The 9,777-nt window shown below is 31.7% G+C and overlaps 1 non-coding gene across 1 annotated transcript; it reads left to right on the top strand.

The window, feature by feature from the left end:
• Positions 1–9,162: 9,162 nt before the first annotated feature.
• Positions 9,163–9,235, top strand: TRNAA-AGC (transfer RNA alanine (anticodon AGC)). The gene has a single exon. It is a non-coding gene; the product is annotated as a tRNA-Ala (tRNA).
• Positions 9,236–9,777: the final 542 nt, after the last annotated feature.

Genomic DNA, 9,777 nt, shown 5'->3' with positions numbered 1-9,777 from the left:
TTATGACATGTCCATGGTACAAGTATAGGGAGTTCTAAAAAAATAAGTGTTCTCACTCTGGCTCAGTGAGTCATTACCATGGTGTTTAAATTTACAATCAGTAATGACATGGAAGAGTTAGCCCATAAAATGGAAATAATGACAAAATATTCTTTTGTCCTAACATTTTACACAGTACTGTATACAGAGACTAATGTAACAAAATGTATGTGATGTACAACAAGCATTTTGTTCAACAAATGTTTTTTATTTTTCACACAGCATCCGTTCATGGAAGTAGCAGACCAATGAAAACTCTACAACCCATTACAGTGATAACCAGATATACAGTTAAAATCATTAATAGCTCAAAACCAAATATTCCAATATACATGTTTTAATATGTTTGTTACGAAGACTGGCATTATTCTATGACAAAAAAATTAACAAATTGTGTTTGTTAGGTTTCTCCAAGAGCGTAGTATATTGGGTGCATAATTTCCTATAATTCAGTTTCATAGATTTTGAAAATAATATTCATTTTTCTACCACGTAAGTATGTTGTTATAAATTAGGAAGAAACAACACCCTTGTTTAGATCAAATTATTATTTTGTTTACCACAGTGAACATTTTTGTGATTATATTTGTTGACAAAAGTGAAAGAAATGAATAAAAGGAACGTTGATGTCAAACAAATATATATTCTGATTCATCCTGATATTTTGTAAAATATACGTCTTTTAGTCTCAAAACTGTTTTATGGTCTTACATATTGCAAGTTCAACTCGTAGCCTGTGAGCTGTGGGTTTGAATCCTTCTCCAACCATCTTAGATAGTCTTTGTGTAGCTTTGCATGACAATTCAAAAACCAACTTCAAACAATCCAGGTCTAACACTAATAGATGTGGTAAACGTTATTAAACAACCTAACAAACAAGTTGATTCTCTTTAGGTAAAGAAAGATATCAACCGTCATCACACATGAAATACTGCTAAGTAAGTAAAGGTGATTATATAGAACACATCTGGGTCCATTTAATAGTTTTTGTACCAGTTGTTTACCTTCGACTACATTACCAAAACTAACGAGTTTGTCACAGAACAACTACCCTGTTACAAGACATCTGAACATTTTATGCTTTCAATATGAGGCACTGAACCCTAGGTAACTGAAAATATCTAGATTATCCGTATCTGGAATATCCACAACTGTGTCTCTGTGAACAAGATTAATGAATATGTATCTTTGTCTGTAGTCATTGCTGGAAGGATGGAATATGGGTTTGTCAGAGACGTTCCAAATTATTAACATTTTACCTTGTAGCAATGGTTCGTCTAAGTTATCAGTCAAAGCTGTAAACACAGATCTTTCCTATATACAATAAATGTTACAGAAAGTCATTATGTTTACAAACAAAATGCCAGATAGTAAAACTATCTCCACTTTCAGTCACGTCACCTCTACAAGTGTTGGTATGACTTCTGAGACATCAGTATGGGTGTCACTGTTACTGAGGCAAAGCTGTTGTTGGTGTGAATGTTGTGAATGGTAGTATATTTATGTGTGTAAGGCTTACACTACAATAACTTAATGATATAGAGACAGAGAATGGTAGTATATTTATACGTGTAAGACTTACACTACAGTAACTTAATGATACAGAGATATAGAGACAGAGAATGGTAGTATATTTATGCGTGTAAGACTTGCACTACAGTATCTTAATGATACAGAGAATGGTAGTTTATTTATACGTGTAAGACTTACACTACAGTAACTTAATGATACAGAGATATAAAGACAGAGAATGTTTTAAGATTTATTATATATGAAATGCTAAACTAAAAGAAATAACAGAAAAATAATTTATAAAATAATTAGCAAAAAACATTTTAATAAATACAATTTTAAAATGAGAAAGAAGGTATATATATCCCATGATATCTCGGGTGGAAGAGCAGTGTACTATAAGTGAGATCTTTTATCCATAGGTCAGTGGTTCGAGTTCACCACGTCGGATTAATTCTTTTTCCCCACAATACAATACAACTTTTATTTGCTCATATTTTGATAATTACTTACTAATATATTTCCTTCTCATTGTTGAAATGTTCTACATCTACAAAAGTTATGGCTGATAAATAAAAAAATATTTAGTGTATTTCTTTCTAAAATAAGCAAACAGTTTTATCTTGACAAATAACATATTTGTTTCAAGTAACAATAATTCATGGAAAAGGCAAAAATCATGTAGGTTTATATACACTACAGAAATATCATCTCTCCAGATAGGCATAACTGATAGTTCCTGGCTATCTGGTCTGTGGCTTTTTCTGGAATTGTCTGATAATTTATTTCTACTTGACATTCAACAATGTTCACCATCCATGAGAAAAATGATTTTATTTAGATTTTAGTTTAAGAATGAGCTATCACCACAGTGTATATTTTATTTGAAGTATTTCTTTACAGACACAGTTATCAATGAAAGTGCCTCGTTTCTCTGTTGTGACACCCGTGAGATTTTCATTAAAGAAATTCATACATTTTTTAAGTTTGTTTTCTTGATTAAATTGGAAACATATCACTGTTGTGTAAAATTCAACTGTTTTGTTTATTGCTCAGCTGTAAATATACTATCTATTTATAAACATATCATCCACTTATGACTAGTGATAACTGGTGTGCTAATTTCTGAAATTTGAGCTACATTATAATAAGACCATAAGGTTTATGTAGCTGTATAAACTTGATAAGAGTTATGCAGCTTTATAAACTTGATAAGAGTTATGCAGCTTTATAAACTTGATAAGAGTTATGTAGTTTTATAAACTTGATAAGAGTTATGTAATTTTTGTAAAAATTGATAAGAGTTATGTAGTTTTGTAAACATAGTAACAGATTTATTGCTTTGGTTACTTTATGATATTGAGCTTGTATCAAACATCTAAAAAGATAATATATTACGTTGACTCTGACCTTTCACGTGTCAACAACACGAAATACAACAAATGTATTCATTCCCTTTTGAACCACAAACTGTTTATAAATTTATTAGACTTTTTAACACTTTGACCACTTATGTATTACCTGTATTGAAATCTTCATGTAACAGAATTACCATCTTATTGCCTAACCTAAAGGAATCCCTATAAAAAAACAAAAAACTGGGCTCATACAGTAAGTATACATATACAGGTGAATGAGAAATAACAATGCACAGAATAAACGTCACGTTTTCTCACGGTTTTTGTTTGTTTATTTTGAATTTCGTGCAAATATACATGAGGAATATCTGTGCTAGCCATCCTTAAGATAAGATGGAATGGAGCTAGTCATCAACACTCACCGCTATTTAAAATAACAAAATGTGTCATATGTTAATTTAATGTAATCTTCTCTAAATGCTTTGAAGTGGCAAGGCTATTGAGGATTCCCTCTTGCTTATTAATATAAACCACAAATAAAACTATACAAATAAAATCAACTAAAAATTGATAATAACTCAATCAGAACAATGTATAGATTTAAATATCATTGACCTACAGTGACACAGAGGTATGTCTGCGGATTTAATAACGATAGTAATCGGGTTTCGATACTTGTGGTGGGCATAGCACAGATAACCCCTTGTATAGCTTTGAGCCCAACTTCAAACTGAACAGTACTGTACACACATTAATACCAATTATGTTATGAAATGTTAATTTGATCCAAATAACTTCTGAGGCTGGATCACTTCATCTCATTTTCGCGTGGATATCTTACGACATGACATTTGACAATTAAACGAATAAAAAACTTTGAGGGATTCAAAATCTGAGAATGTTAACACTTGAATTTTTAAAAGATTTTAGTCCTTGTGAACCAAAGCGTTTTCATTGTTTCACAAATAATGATGTTACAACAATAATTCACACAGTACCTTATTACAATTAACGTCGATATTACGTTCAATAGCACGTGTACATCAAATCTATAATTTACTTCAATATGTCCTTTGTCTACGTACTTGTTAACACTTAAAAACATATGCTTGTAGAGTTCCGCGTTAAGACACCAGGGACACAGTCATCGTTATATTTAATATTCTAATGGTAGAATTCCGTGTTATAACTTCCACATGATATCTACGGCTTATTATTATGTTTAAAATTCTAATATAATTTCAATTATCATTGTAGCCAATATGTTAGTTCAGGGTAAGAACACGATGAAATGTTATTATAAATATCGTAAGTTTATCATAAAAAAAATTGGCTTTGGTCTCTGACCTGTCATGACTCCGATATTAAAGAATAAAGTTTTAATACGCCTGCACTATTTCTTCATAAAATAAAGACTTAGCATAAGAGATTATGGTCCATAAATTGCTTCCTAAAGCGTTAATGAATGCCTGTCGATGAACTATAATACATAAACAAACACAGTAAAATCCGTGTCCACCCTTACCTGATACAATATCAGTAACAAGTTTGAGACGTAGGGTCTTAATCTTCTCACCTGTATATATGAACGAAGACCCATCGTTTTTGTGTTCTTGATGTGTACGTTTTATACATTTTATGTACAAAAACAGACGAATCCAAATATGGAAGACCGAGTATTATCTAAAACATCCGGTTTTCAAAATAATGGAGTAAAGACAGGTTGTTGATACAATAAATGTTTTATTGACATTAAAATAAGTTATTTATATGAAGTAAAGAAATATTTATTTAATTCTTATCTATAAAAAAAAAAGATCATATACATGTAATAAAGGTTTTGATTGAGTTACCAGTTCAAATATAGAGACTCTGTGGACCTGACTATCAGAATTTATCATATGTAGTAAGTCCAAAAACTAAAGAACACGGGGAAAAACAATACACTGAGAGACTTCATTTACAGTAAGTCCATGAACCAAAGAGCATGTGGAAAACAGTGCACTTGGAGACTTCATATATAGTAAGTCCACGAAGTAAAAACACGTGGGAAACAACACACTTGAAGGAGAAGGCAACTAGTCATCATCACTCACTGCCAACTCTTGGGCTACTCTTTACCAACGAACAGTGGGATTGATCGTAACATTATAACGCCCCAGCTGAAAGGGCGAGCATGTTTGGTGCAGGTTTACCTATATCAGACCAATCGAACAATAATTCTTTGTAAAACTGTGGTATATCTTTCGTCTATTAAGGTTGAATATGACATTTAAAACTATCCCATCTAACTTAAGATTTCCCTATAAATTTAGGTAATACTGCATTAAAGGTTTATATAATAATGATTTGTTAGTGTTTAAATAATTATTGATACATTTAATTCGCAATGTTTGTCTCTTCAATTTAATATCATGTAAAGTTAAGTCACCATTAGCTACACTGGATATTATTACACTTAAGGAATTATATGAATACCATCGTATCAAAATAAACGTAATATTGATGTTTTAAGTCTCTGCATGCATTTGTCAGACATAGATATAATGGTCAGGACGGACTACCATATTACTGACAATATTAATTACATAATTATTAATACTTTACCTTTAAAAGATAATTTCCTACTCAACCTGTTATTGATAACATTTCATACTTTATTTAAACATTTATTGTAATTAAGTTCAGTCATGTCGTTCTTATCGTTAAAGGGTTCTTTGAAATTGAGAAACTCGGTTGGAACTCTGTTCTTAAAGGTGCCTAACCATAAACCTTTGATTTTATCCAGTTAACCTTTGATCCTAAGGCTTTTCAAAACGTTCAACTATTTTCGTACGTACAATAAAGAACTAACGTCATTTACAGTAATTGTGGTGTCATCCACATGCTAATAGTGAAGGTAAATATCTTTGTTTTGGATAAATATTCCTTGTATACGTTTATGATTCAATAAATTGAAATGAAGCGGTTCCGTTGATATAACTTACAGCATGGCTGACAAGACACATCCCTGACGTATTGTATTTCTCTACCTATTGGTGTTGGTGATGAATGAAAACCATTAAATTTAAAACGACTAAATATTTCAAAATCACATATTCTAACCCATTGAATAAAATATTCACCAAATAGATATTTATGATTAACTCGATCACATGTTTTGGATTGGTCAATCAACAGAATTCCTCTTTATTTCTGATCCTCGAAATAACGAATGACATCTCTTATAACCATAGCTGTATCTGATTTCTCTGTTCTTTACTACACCAGATTTATGTAGTGAAACTAAGTGATCCATGATTTTTTTATAAAATTTTAGCCAGTATTTTACTAACATCTTTAAGACACAAAACTATTAGCTCTTGTTTCATACTCTCTGGTAAAGTATCAGTTCTGTGGATTTTAGATATAAGACGATGAAATTCTTCAATAAATGTTGTCAAAAACATTTGGTAGAATATTACTGTTAGCCTATCACTCCCAGGAGACGTGCCTGTCTTAAGGGAAGTTAGGACCTCCTGTATATATAGAATACTAATAGTACATTCCAACACTAACCTGTCTAAATCATTTAACCTAGTGGATGACACAGACAGAAGATTATCCATGCCCTGTTCTGACAATTGGTCCGACTTATATAAATTTACATAATTTTGTATAATATAGTCCCGTAGATTTTATTGGTCATTGTAAACATGACCCTCCTCATCTACTAAACCATCTACATATTTTTCCCTTGTCTTTGCTGTTCAACTATGAAAAACATTTGGAACTCCTTTTACCTTCTTCCACCCATTTGATCTTTGCTCTCAAGCAGACACCGGCTGTTTTCTTATATTAAATTATTTTTATTTGTTCTTCTTTGTCCTTAATTCTTTTAATGTTTCTGGTTTGTTTGGCCTTCACTAGACACGAATATAAGCTTTTCTAACCTGCATAGTGGAAGATTTTCTACGTATAGAAAATATTTTGGAATATACAATAAATTTGTGTTTTAGTTGTTCGTACCATCTCATCATCAAAATATATTTATTAATAAGCTTTATTTCAATATCAATAATTCGATTTATCATTTTTTGATATTCCTCTCCTCTTAAAATCGAATTATTGAGGATCCAAATGTCAAGTCCTCGAGGTAACCGATTAAAATCAAAGTTACATGTAACTGGGTCGTGGTCTGTAAATGTGCAGAAAGTGATATAACATGATTGTACATGATTTATGTTGTTATTGGAAAGTAAAAGTTTATCTATCCGCGATTGAATAATTTTATCTTGATAGATTCTTTTCCATGTATATTGCGTCTCCGTGGGATGGAATTTTATCCACACATCCACTAAATTATGTTAGCTCATACAACCAATCAGACTAATACAATAGATCCCGTTTTAGTCTGATTGATTGTATGAGCCAACATAATTCCAAAATGCAATTGAAATCTCCCGTCAGAACTATCATTTTGTTCTAAGGTAGTTTGAATTGTAATTCTTGAATAAATAGGAAGGTATCGCGCATAGGAAACATTTGAGGTGTAAATGTTCCATACGAATACTTAAACTAAATCTCATACCTCTCAGGTCTCTAAACTATCGATTGTATACTATCAACTTTGTATAACAATTCTACTGTGTCTACCATTCGTTCAAAAGTAATTCCTTCTGTACAAAGTAACACCGTTTTATGTTCTAGATCTAATACATTTAACTCCATATTCATATTTGCATCTGACAGCGCACTTATTGCCATGATGAACTGTTCAACTGAAATACCATTCAAAGGTATTAAAGTTGAAGCACTTCTTTTAAAAGAAATGTCCTTCAGGTTATTACTTTTAACGTAATATTTTGTTTGTTTTTAATTTTTGAATTTCGCGCAAAGTTACATGAGGGTTATTTGCGCTAGCCATCCTTAATTTAGCAGTGTAAGACTAGAGGGAAGGCAACTAGTCATCACAATCCACTACCAACTCTTGGGGTACACTTTTACCAACGAATAGTGGAATTGACCATCACATTATAACACCCTCACTGCTGAAAGGGCAAGCATGCTTGGTACGACAGGGATTAGAACCCGCGACTCTCATGGCCTTAACGTAAGAACCCACCACTCGAGGAAAGGTATATCTTGCTCCTAAGCGAGCGCTCTACCATTTGAGATACATAAACCTTTTGAAACTTTTTCTTGTATAATAGTCAATGATAATAAAAATCTGATACTTTTAAGCCCTGTAGGTATATTAGAACTGGTTTAACAAGCGATAAGAACACACGTTACATGGTGAACGCCAGGTTAGGTAATACCCAGACAAGGTCTATTTCACGTATAATATTTCTACTGAACCATTTCATGGTTCACTTAATACTATAAAACTTTATAAAATATCTGAAGTTATAAAATACGTAACGTCCTTTCTTCCCTCAAAATATGACCAGTTTATCTTAAAACAAAGTCATGAGTCTAATGATAAAAGGAGTTAATATAAAATAAAAGAATATTTCTGTAACATAACATATGTTTGATAAAGTTTTACACAAATAAAGACATGTTAATAAAGATGAAGATATGCTGCATTAGAAACATAACATTTACTTACAAACTTTGAAATGTTAGTTTTATGTGACAGAAATATTCTTTTATTTTATCATTTTTATCATTAGACTCATGACTTTGTTTTAAGATAAACTGATCATATTTTGAGGGAAGAAAGGGACGTTACATATTTTATCGGCCCGGCATGGCCAAGCGTGTTAAGATGTGCAACTCGTAATCTGAGGGTCACGGGTTCGCATTCCCTTCGCGCCAAACATGCTCGCCCTTTCAGCCGTGGGGGCGTTATAATGTACGTTCAATCCCACTATTCGTTGGTAAAAGAGTAGCCCAAGAGTTGGTGGTGGGAAGTGATGACTAGCTGCCTTCCCTCTAGTCTTACACTGCCTAATTGGAGACGGCTAGCAAAGATAGCCCTTGAGTAGCTTTGTGCGAAATTCAAAAACAAACAAACAAACAAACAGATACGTATTTTATTATTTCAGATATTTTATAAAGTTTTTCTAGTACTAAGTGAACCAAGAAACGATACAGAAGAAACCTTATATGTAAAATAGGGCTTGTCTAGGTGTTGACTAATCTGACGGCACTTACTGACATACATTTGTGCCTCTAGCTAAACAAGTTCTAATACATTTTTAACATTAAAAAACAAAACAAAAATAAATCTCGATTTATTATAATTAAAATTAAAATTTGGGAAATAGGGGACGTAGCTCAAGTGGTAGAGCGCTCGCTTAGCATGTGAGAGGTACCGGGATCGATACCCGGCGTCTCCAATTGATCATTTTCAAAAGGTTCCACAATTACTAGACTTATATTCCGTAAAAAAGTTTCTGTCTGTTATAAGTTGTTTAATAATTACTTACTTTATTCAAAACAAATGTAAGTAATTTTTTCCTTCCAATTTATGTATATACAAGAATGACTATTTTATTCATTTTCTTACAAAGAGTCGTGTTAGTATCACACAATTTAAGCTAACTCTGGTATCGGTATGTTTCAATATAGACAAATCTCTGCAACCGATTATGTTTTATGCCAGAAGTGCCCAAACTTGTTTAACGTTAAGAACCACATATGATAAACTTCAGATGTTTGAGAGCCGCAAGACATGAACAAATATTACATACACGTTTTTATTGTTACATGTACATTTTGTTACATAAATTTTATATAAATATTAAAAATAAATGTACGTAATAATATTTATTCATGTATGTAGATTTTAAACTGTTAGTTTGTATTAGTTTCAATAATCATAAAGTACATATATATATGTAACAAATATTTTCAAAATCCTGGCTGATTATTGATTTAA

This window comes from Tachypleus tridentatus, unplaced genomic scaffold (genome assembly GCF_004210375.1).
Source record: "Tachypleus tridentatus isolate NWPU-2018 unplaced genomic scaffold, ASM421037v1 Hic_cluster_2, whole genome shotgun sequence".
NCBI lineage: Eukaryota > Metazoa > Arthropoda > Merostomata > Xiphosura > Limulidae > Tachypleus > Tachypleus tridentatus.
The sequence above is the reverse complement of the archived record's forward strand: the minus strand, read 5'-3'. Positions and strand labels throughout refer to the sequence as shown.